This window comes from Hibiscus syriacus, unplaced genomic scaffold (genome assembly GCF_006381635.1).
Source record: "Hibiscus syriacus cultivar Baekdansim isolate YM2019G1 unplaced genomic scaffold, ASM638163v2 tig00006666_pilon, whole genome shotgun sequence".
Taxonomy (NCBI): Eukaryota; Viridiplantae; Streptophyta; class Magnoliopsida; order Malvales; family Malvaceae; genus Hibiscus; species Hibiscus syriacus.
The window spans coordinates 206,990-216,111 of NW_024062106.1; positions in this window are offsets into that span (position 1 = coordinate 206,990).

Below are 9,122 nucleotides of genomic sequence, written 5' to 3' on the forward strand. Positions count from 1 at the left end.
TTCTCTTCGCTCACTCCGCTCCATCTCCTGTCCTCTTTACTGGTATATTTATGAGCCATACCTAACAAATCTCCACCTTGGCGAATATCCTGCCCCTTGGAAACTTCAATGTGGGTTGGGTTACCTTGCTTCTTTAACAACTCGAAACATTCAACAAGTCCAAGAAATGCTTGAACTTGTCTGTCGTAACTGGCTTGGTGAACATATCAGCGGCATTCTCATCAGTATGTACCTTCTGAAACAAAACCTCTCCAGATGCAACCAACTCTCTGATCTTGTGGAACCTTACATCAATATGTTTAGTTCTAGCACGATACACCTGATTCTTAGCCAAGTGAATAGCACTTTGATTATCACAAAGCAACTGAACTCCACCTTGTTGAACACCCAACTCCTTCACTAAACCAGTAAGCCATAAAGCTTCTTTTTGCAGCTTCAGCCGCTGCCATATACTCAGCTTCAGTTGTAGATAGAGCCACAACAGATTGAACAGTAGACTTCCAACAAATAGGCCCTCCACCAAGAGTAAAGACATACCTTATCGTAGATCTTCTATTATCCAAGTCACCTGCATAGTCTGAATCCACATATCCTACAACCAAAGGATTATCCCGCTGACTCCCAAAAATAATTCCATGTCCCACAGTACCCTTTAAGTACCGAAAGATCCACTTGACTGCTTCCCAATGTTGCTTACCAGGTTTAGACATGTACTTACAAACTTGACTAACAACATGAGCTAAATCAGGACGAGTACATACCATCGCATACATCAAGCAGCCAACATCATTAGAATATGGAACCTTTGCCATATCTTCAGCTTCCTTATCTGTCTTAGGGCACTGTTCTGATGAGAGCTTAAAGTGATTCGCCAATGGAGTGCTAACTGGTTTCGCGCTGCTCATTGCAAACCTTTCTAGCATTTTCTCAACATAACCCCGTTGAGATAGCCGCAGTTTCCTTGAGTCTCTGTCCCTGCAAATTTCCATTCCAAGAATTTTCTTTGCAGTACCTAAATCTTTCATATCAAATTCCTGACTCAATAAAGTTTTCAAACCGATAACATCATCCATGTTCTTCGCAACAATCAACATATCATCAACATACAGTAATAGAAAAATAAAAGAACCATCATCAAGGCTCTTAAAATAGACACAACAATCATACTCACATCGGTTGTAGCCAATCTTGATCATATAGGAGTCAAACCGTTTATACCACTGTCTCGGAGACTGTTTCAACCCGTACCAAGATTTCTTCAATCTGCAAACTAAATGCTCGTTTCCAGGTTGAGTGAAACCTTCAGGTTGCCGCATGTAGATCTGCTCCTCTAAATCACCATGCAAAAAAGCAGTTTTAACATCCATCTGCTCTAAATGCAAATCCCAACTAGCCACCAATGCAAGTACTGCTCGGATTGAAGTGTGCCTGACCACAAGAGAAAAGATTTCATCATAATCAACTCCTTTCTGCTGTGAAAAACCCTTCGCTACCAAACGAGCCTTGAACTTCTCCCCCTCTTTTTCTGTTACTGCTGGTTTCTTCTTATACACCCATTTGCAACCAATCGGCTTCTTACCCTCAGGAAGGGGAACTAACTCCCATGTGCGATTGTGATTCAAAGACTCCATCTCCTCAACCATGGCTGCCATCCACTTGTCGTTTTCCTGACTAGTAACGACATCATGAAAAGTAACCGGATCATCACTGCTAACAATAAGTGCAAAAGATACCAAGTCTTCAAAACCCAATCTGTTCGGAGGCTTTATATTCGTCCGTCTCACCCTGTCTCTGGCGAGACTATAATTCTGCAAATCATCCGTAGTGGAACCACCAGAAGTCGGTTGAGAAGTTTCTGGTTTCTCAACTGGAAACTGCTCGAAATCCACCACTGTCGTGTCTTGCTTCTGCTGCAACATGGACTGTTCATCAAAAACGACATCTCTACTAATCACAACTTTCTTCACAACTGGATCCCAGAACTTGAATCCTTTGACACCTTTCTTGTAACCCAGAAAAATGCACTCCTTCGATTTTGCATCAAGTTTGGATCTCTCATCAGCAGGTACATGCACATAAGCAGGACAACCAAAAATCCGTAAGTTATCAAAACTAACATCATGTCCAGTCCATACCTCTTCTGCAACTTTCCCAGCCACCGATGCCCTTGGCGATATGTTGTTAAGGTAACACGCCATGTTAACAGCCTCAGCCCAGAAGTGTTTGGGAAGCCCCGCATTCAACCGCAAACATCTGGCTCTTTCATTCAATGACCTGTTCATTCGTTCCGCAACACCATTCTGTTGTGGTGTCTTGCGCACTGTAAAATGCCTCTGAATCCCATGCTCCTTACAGAATTGTAGGAACTGTGAATCTGTGTACTCCATACCATTGTCAGACCGCAAACACTTGATTTTTCGTCCTGTTTGGTTTTCTACCTCAGCTTTCCACAGCTTGAACTTCTCAAAAACTTTAGATTCCTGTTTCAAAAAATACACCCAAACTTTCCGTGAAAAATCATCAATAAAAGTAACATAGTACCTAGATCCACCCAAAGACGATGTCGTGGAAGGCCCACATACATCAGAATGCACATAATCAAGAATCCCTTGAGTTGTGTGCTTCGCAGTCTTAAAATGGACTTTAGTCTGTTTACCAAGAACACAATACTTGCAAAAATCGAGCTTACAGCTTTTGACACCATGCAACAAGTTTCTCTTGTGTAATTCTGCCATACCACGTTCACTAAGATGAGCAAGGCGCATATGCCACAATTTTTTCGTATCATCACAGGACTCAACAGAGTGAACTCCACCTGCAACGGTACTCCCTAACAATCTGTAGATATTCCCTGCAATCATCTTGCCTTTCATCACAGTCAATGCTCCTTTAACAATCCGAATGGTTTCCCTATCCTCGTCAGCCTTAGGGATAAAACCATTCTTGTGCAAAGTGCCCAAGGAAATCAAATTCTTCTTCAAGTCTGGGATATGTCGAACACCACTCAACGTCCGAACGGAGCCATCGTGCATCTTAATTCTGACATCACCAATACCAACAATATTGCAACATCGATCATCACCCAAATAAACCGAACCAGAATTAACTGGCCTATATGTCAAAAACTATTCCCTATTTGGCGTGATGTGATAAGAACATCCAGAATCAAGAATCCAAACATCCGTCAATTGTGTCGTTGAAATAGAAAGCATATCACCCTCACTGCAATCAGAATTATCATCCTCGACCACGTTCACAGACTTGGATGAGCCATCACGCTTCTCATCAGTCTGCTTTTTCAACTTCGGACAGTCTCGCTTCATATGTCCCGCCTCCTTGCACTTGTAACAGTGAATCGTCTTCTTATCCCTGGATTTTGATCTGAAATTCTACTTCCCGGACCCTGCCTTCTCTGGCTTCCGTCCACGATCTCGATTACCCTTGACATATAAGCTATCGGCTTGAGAGCTTTCCCCTGCATTCTGCTTCCGCTGGTTTTGAGCCAACAAGGCTGCAGTAATCTCCTCAACGTTGATAGTCTCTTTCCCATATGTAAGAGTAGTCACCATGTGTTCGTAAGAGGGAGGCAACGAACACAACAGAATCATAGCTCTGTCTGCATCCTCAATTTTCACATCAAGCCGAGCCAGATCAGAAACGATTTGATTGAAGACATTCACGTGTTGCGCCAAATCGTGATCGTCCTGCATCTTCAGCCCATACAGCCGCTGCTTCAGATACAGTTTTGTCGTTAAGGATTTGGACATAAACTGACTTTCCAACTTCCTCCAAATTTCGTCTGGAGACGATAGATGCATGACGTGATACATGACCTCGTCCGCCAAACATAATCGTATGGTTCCTGCCGCTCGCTGCTGCAATTCTTCCCAATCTTCCTCATCCATCGACGCCGGCTTTGAAGGTCGCAAAGCCTTCAAGATCTCTTGCTGCGCCAATAGATCTTTCACCCTCGTTTGCCATAATCCGAAGTTACCCTGACCATCGAATTTCGCGAATTCGAATTTTGCTCCTGAGCTCTGATACCAATTGCTGACGAAAACGGGTAAAGAAAACAAAAGAACACGAGAATTTTACGAGGTTCGAAAATGTGCTTACGTCCTCGGTGCCTAGGCGGCGCTAGAAGTTTTATTCAATCATATTTTAGGTCTAGGTTACATATCTATTTATAATAGAAAACCCTGGTACATAATTACAAAATCAACCCTGTACCGTACCACGGGGGTTGCGCCCCCGCACCCCCAACCCACATAATTCGTAACCCCACAACGAGACTTTCTTTGTAAGGACAGTTGATGTTTGCTTCGCTCACTCCGCTCCATCTCCTGTCCTCTTTACTGGTATATTTATGAGCCATACCTAACACTCTTGCTATTTGTCATGAGTCTTTGTTAAACCGAGAGCCAAAGAAAAAGCAACAGATGTTGGGGAATTGGAAGATGCCAAATATCTTTCCAAGTGGGGTTAGAATCTTCCCAACAATTCTCCATTAATTTCGCATAAGCAGAGCTCACCTTGAAAGAGTTGTCTTCAGTCCAATGCCAAACTAGAACATCGACTCTATCGCTCAGATGGGGGCTCGGATATTGAGAACGTGGGATATCGCCAAAGGAGTAATCAACAAGGATAGAGAATGAATATCCGAGTTCCATCAGACGAAACAATGGTCTGAACCATTAGATCATCGCACACCAAAGATGAGTCGAGAGCGTGGTAGCGTAACGGTCCTATAGCCGGAACCCAATTATCATTCCAAAAGCTGCACGAACCTCTGTTACTAATTGACCAGGTTAAGCTTGGCAAAAGAGTGTTCTAGGCTTTAGATAAGCCCCGCCAAAGAGGGGAGCAGATCAGCCTATTGATGGAGGAAGGACAAATACCGTGAACTTTGTACTTTTACCGGAGAATTTGAACCCAATAAGCATCGACATTGGTAATAATGCTATAAGTTTCATCATGAACGCCACGTTCTTCTAATGAATGTGAGGAATGCCGAGGCCACCCTTATCCGACAGGCGACATACAACATCCCAATTGATTAAAGAGACTTTCAAAACATTGCCAGAGGAACCCCAAATAGATTTTCGGATGCATTATTTAATATCCTTGCATATCCGCATTGGAAGAGACATTGTTTGCATGAAATAGACCGGAATGGCACTGAGAACGGACTTAGCGAGAGTGAGACGGCCGGTAAGAGAAAGCGTTTAGGCAGTCCATCCCGACAGCTTGTTGCGAACCATATCCACAATAAAAGAATAATCAAGTACCATGGTTCTATTGTGAAAAACAGGAACACTAAGGTACTTGCCTAAAGAGTCAACCTCTTGAAAACCAAGCTTGGCCATGACCAAAGAACAAGAGGCCGAGTCAGTATTGGGAGAGAAATATATGTGGGTCTTGGCTTTGCTAACTCTATGTCCCGAGAAGTTGCTGAATTCAGTCAGGATAGAGTCAATGACGTTTGCTTGTCATAAATCCACTCTCGCATAGAGGACAAGGTCATCTGCAAAGAAAAAATGGGAAACGTGCAGTTCGTGACGACCAAAGAGGAATGGTTTTCAGTCATTATTACGCACAATAGAGTAAATGCGATGGCCGAGTTGCCCCATAGCAAGAACAAACAGATAAGGTGAGAGGGGATCACCTTGGCACACACCACGCTCGGGGGTGATAGGGCTGTCGAATCAATAGTAAAGAGTTTCTGAAAGAAGTCAGCGGGTTCTTCCTTGAGCTCACCCTCATCATGACACTAATCAGTCGAGGTCTTAAGAGCAATGATCCTATTGCGTTGTTTCCTTTGCATCGTTTTGCGGTGGAAGTATTTAGTATTAGGGTCTCCTTGGGACGCCCATTGAACTCGAGACTGTTGATTCTAAAGGTCCTTTATAAGATAAAGAGCTTTTCAAGATTTGTCATTTAGTCGGTTTCAAGATGCATAAGAAAGCTAGAATGTCTCCTCTTGATGGCCTCGTGAACTCCCTTAAGGCGCGCCAAGACGATTTTTTTCTTGGTGCCAATATAGCCAAAAGTTGTGTGATTCCAATAGTATGCAACCTCAGTCAATCGGGAAATAGTTTCAGCAAGAGAAAAAAAAAACCAATTATCGCGAACCATACAAGGAAAATCTTCGTGGGAGAGGAGCCCGAAATGTAGCGAAAGTTCTTGGACATATGTTTTCGGTCAAGATTACTACAACAAGCAAAATCGGCCAGTGATCAGAGTGCATGCGGAGAAGATGAATAACAGCTGCTTCTGGAAAGAGCTCATCCCATTTGGCATTACAAATCACTCTATCAAGACGAGCTGAGACAAAGCGTCGGATCCAAGTGAATTAGGGCCCCCTGGAACCCCATATCCCGTAAGTCGTGGTCATATATCCAACTTTGAAAGTCCTTGCAAGATTTAGTGGAAAACTCACTCCTATTCCTCTCAAATATATTGGTGGTCAAATTAAAGTCACCGAGAATAATCCAAGGAGAGCTCTTCGAAGTGGTTCGATGATTAAGCCAAGCCCAAAGATGTTTACACTTGGTAGCAATCGGACTCGCATAAACAATAGTGACGAGGAAAGAGCTGTCATCAGAAGAACAAGTGACCTGAACATGAACAAACTGAAAGTGAATCAAATCCAGATACCGCCCGAGAACCCGACAGCTAATGAGAGTTCGAAAACCCGAGGGCATTGATAATACCATTGGCTCAGCAACCAGAGATTCTAGGTTCAAAAAACACAAAAATGTCCGGGTTATGCTCCCGGAGATACTCACAGACAACGGTGATAAATTTTGGGTGACCACACCCCCGGACGTTCCAACATATAATTTTGCAATTCATTTAAACCTGATGAGGAAGGGAGAGTTATTCCAACATGGCATCAACATGACCATTCGTCTGGTTCTCATGCGGAACAAGTCCTGAAGCAACATGAGTGGCACACACCAATCTTGAGGCTATCGTGTTAAACAGGTCAGGCTCGAGGGGTTGAGCATCACTAGGGTGAGCTGGAATCACTTTCGGGGTCTCTTTAGCTGTATGGGAGATATTGGGGACGTCCAAAGGTACTGTGTTGGGATCTGTGTTTTCATTGATAACCAACGCCGAGTGCTTGGACCTGTCAAGTATCGTGATACGCTGGGTGGTATCAGGGTGGGATGAGCTGCTGCATGCTTGGGTTTTAGAGCTATTGAGACGGCTGCCTGAGGTGGCCAGAACGAGTGGTTTTTTGGCAGTGACTTGCCCTTACTGTTTCTTATGGTTTTAGTTAACTTGGAAACATCGGGAATTCTGTTGTTTTCCTGAGGAGGAGCGGGATACGATGGAGCGGGGGGTCATTACTTGGTTGATCATTACCTTCAGCAACATCCACGATTGGATTAAATCTAGAACCGGGAGCAGCGGGAGAGTTACCAGAATTCTGAGCTACAGAAGGTTGCTTTGAGTTACGGCGGGGGCGACGCTCAACGACCATCCAAGGTCCAAATAAGGAGTCACTATTGTTATTCTGCCCAGCAGAATCGTACCGCCGAGACTCGGGCAGGTTGTCGGATTTAGGTGGCACTTGAATCACTGAGCAAGATTCCTTGACATGTCCATAACAGCCACAGCTGAAGCAAATCATTGGCAATGACTCATATTCCACCAGTTGCACCAATCCATTGACATGGATTTTCGAGACGAAGGGCTTTCGGAGGTCAATACTCACGGCCATGCAAGCGAACTTACCCCGACAACCACTTTCAGTGTGATAGTTAATCTTGAGAACCGGGCCTATGCACTTGTCTATCTCCATAATGAGGTTTTGCTTATAGAGAGGCACATGGAGACCTGGAAGACAGATCCATTCTCAAATAGATTTTAAGAGCTATTGAGATTTAAATTAATTATTTTACATACAAAAAAAATATTGTTTTTCTATAACTTTTAGCTTTTTATTTCCAAAAAAATGTAATATCAAACGTGTAATTATATATTCTATTCTATTAGTATTACTTTTAATATGCTTAAGGGTTAATTTTGTTATTGTAGTAGACACAATTTATAATTTTCGTTCATATAGTATCTTTGCATCAATTTAGCTTTCAAAGTTAGTTAATCATACCCATGTTTAAAATATTTATTATTATCTAGGGTTTTAAGTTATAGTTTTAAGTTTAGTGGTTACAATTTAGGATTTTAAGTTAGGATTTAGAGTTTAGGATGACGTAATTAAACAACTTCGATGACTAAATTAATGCAAAAATACAGTAGTGACGAAAATGATAAATTATATCTACTACAATGCTAAAATATCCCTTAAAGCCTGCTTAATATTATTTATGATAATTAGTTTTAATACTTTCGTTTTAGGTAGAATATTGAGGATTATAAAAAAAATACAAAAATTCAGATAAAGTTTAAATTATATATGATCGATATTTGAAGTTATCAATTGAATCAAGAATCACGAATCTATTGAAGTTATCAACAACAAAATCGTAAACTGAAGTTCTTCCCCCCAAACTAATAATAGTAAGCGGGCCGGGACCTCAATCCATTTGGATGGGCTAAGTTGGGTCAAAAGTCTTCGGACTCCATGTAAAGGTATAGGTATATGTCAGAAGCTTAACGAGTGACCCTTTCTTTTCTCTCGTCTATAATCAATTGACCATGCTCATACACTGGTAGCATGCATTGATTTTCAATATTAAGGTAGGTCTTGTCCTGTGAAAGAAGTTGATGTTTTATAATAAATTAATAAAATTTAATAAGTTTGATAATTAAAATGAAAAAAGTTAATAAATTTTAATATAATTTGTTGAAGAAATTGAGTAGTTTTGGTGTTATGACAGTGATCCAAAGTTGATGAACCACTTTCAGAAAGGTAACACGAAGAGCCTAGCTTAGCTGGCCCCAGCTATCCAGAAGCTTAGGTGAGAAAAAAAATGCCAAAAGCCGAAAAGGAAGCTATAAGCAAAAAAATTATTTTAAAGAATGCAGCAACCAGCAAATCAAAGTAGCCTTTATTTTATCTAGCCGTTGGGCAGCAGGATCCATGATATGTCATCTCATTAAAAAATGAGAATATTATATCACAATACTCTTACCAACCGTGAATGCCCGTT